General features: G+C 35.3%; 1 long non-coding RNA gene across 1 annotated transcript; it reads right to left on the minus strand.

Moving 5' to 3' along the window:
- Positions 1 to 200: 200 nt before the first annotated feature.
- On the minus strand, positions 201 to 944 carry LOC138929503 (uncharacterized). Its single transcript, XR_011445787.1, has 3 exons — positions 875 to 944; positions 668 to 823; positions 201 to 611 (listed from the first exon to the last, which is right to left on the minus strand). It is a non-coding gene; the product is annotated as an uncharacterized lncRNA (long non-coding RNA).
- Between the last annotated feature and the right edge of the window lie 1,129 nt (positions 945 to 2,073).

Here is a 2,073-nt window from a genome sequence, read left to right on the forward strand (position 1 = left end):
CCCCCTGGATATAAAATGAACATAACACCACGAAATTTGATTTATTTGCCTGTGAACACCAGAGAAATAAGCACACTAGAAATACGGATAACTGATCAGGACGGAGATTTAGTTAATTTGCGTGGAGAAACTGTATCAATCCGTCTCCACTTACGACCTACAGAATGATTATTTACAATAAAAGGGGTACTCATCGATCCTTTGATAACATTATCAAATCTAAAGCTGAAGTGAAAGCACCATCATCTTCACATCAACGCCCGGCCCTCACATTAAAAAATAAATTGATTTTGAAATCGTTGGGATTTAATATTAAATAAAGTTTATCAACTAATATTCAAATGAATGAGATCTTTTATGTCCAGGAAAAGCCTGCTAACGATGAATCTATTATTAAAAAAGAGTTTCATTCATATTATCCATATCAGCAGAACTTCAAAGCAAATGATGAAGTACGGATCAGTTTGCAAAACCAAGATTTGTATGTCCTTCCATGTGAAAGTTTTCTCCATTTTGAAGGAACGCTTAGCAAAATTATTGACTCAAATACAGGAACGACTAGTACAAATGGCGTTAGCGGTTTGCTCAAAAATAATTGTATGGCCTATTTTCTGGATGAAATAAGATATGAGTTGAATGGCTGTGAATTGGATAGGACGCGTTTTACTGGAATAACAACGACTATTAAGAACTTTCTCTCAGTCGGCCAACAGGAAGGAGCGGCTTATCGCAATGCGGGGTGGAGTGGCGGGGACAATATCCCTTCTGGAGGACATTTCAGTTTTTCTGTACCTTTAAAAATGTTGATGGGGTTCGCTGAAGACTATAAGAAAGTCGTTTTAAACTGTAAACATGAGCTCGTTCTGTTACTTACGAAAAACCCTGATGATATGTTTGTGAAAAATGTTGATGGAAAAATCCATAATATTGCTATAAATAGTATAAGTTGGAAGATCGCCCACATCGTTCCAAGTGACAGTGCTAAAATTAAAATGTTTAATGTAGTAAAGAGTGGAGCTAGCCTCCCACTCGCATTCCGGAGTTGGGATTGTTATATAAATCCGACATTGGTTCAGGGAACACATCATATATGGAATGTCAAGATGTCTGCAAATAGAGAACGTCCACGTTTTGCTGTTATTGCATTTACATTGAATGGAGAACTAATTACAAACAATTTGAGGAATGCAAAGGTATATCTTAATTCTGAAGTATATCCCTATGAGGATTTGAATGTTAAATATAATGAGAATCGGTTTGCTGTCTTGTATGACATGTATACAAAATTTCAAGAGAGCTATTACAATCGAGAACCCCGAGCTCTTTTATCTCCGATGGAATTCATGTCGAAGGCTCCTATTGTGGTTGTTGATCTCTCATACCAGAACGAGAGTGTCAAATCAGGAGCGACTGATATAAAAATTTCCACTGAACTAACTGTTGCGAGTGAGATAAATACAAAGGCATATTGCCTTCTCATCCATGATCGACTAGTTGAATACTCGCCACTAACTGGATTGGTTCAGCGTATCGTCTAACAATTTGGAAAGGATTACTTCATTTAAATTTTTGAATTCATTGCAAGTAGACGTACACGGATCCATCAGAATGCTAACACTAAAAAACAAAGACATCATCTCAAGCAGTAATAGCATTCAACAACTTGTAATAAAAATAAATAATTTCATGAAAATGTTTAAACATCAAATTTTCCCCGAACATGAGCAATATCTGGAGGAGTCGCTCAAATATTTTTATAAAAGGATGGCTGATACACCGCTGGTTTCTAATATTCATGGGCAACATTTCACATCTTGTTGTTGGGCACATGATAATGTCGAGGATGGAGTTGATACATGTGCTTGCCATTTCTTTACTGTACGCTCACAAAAATCATTAAAAATTATGAAAATGTATGTTAATTTGGAACATCGCTTTTGATTATTATACTTGAAAAATAAAATTATATTTACAAAAAAAAATAAATAAATTGATAGCATTTTTTTAATGGTGGAAATGGGATATGGGATATTTCTTTTGCAGCCTTTACTTTTCAGATTGACTGTGGATTTG

This window comes from Drosophila kikkawai, unplaced genomic scaffold (genome assembly GCF_030179895.1).
Source record: "Drosophila kikkawai strain 14028-0561.14 unplaced genomic scaffold, DkikHiC1v2 scaffold_255, whole genome shotgun sequence".
NCBI classification, from domain to species: domain Eukaryota; kingdom Metazoa; phylum Arthropoda; class Insecta; order Diptera; family Drosophilidae; genus Drosophila; species Drosophila kikkawai.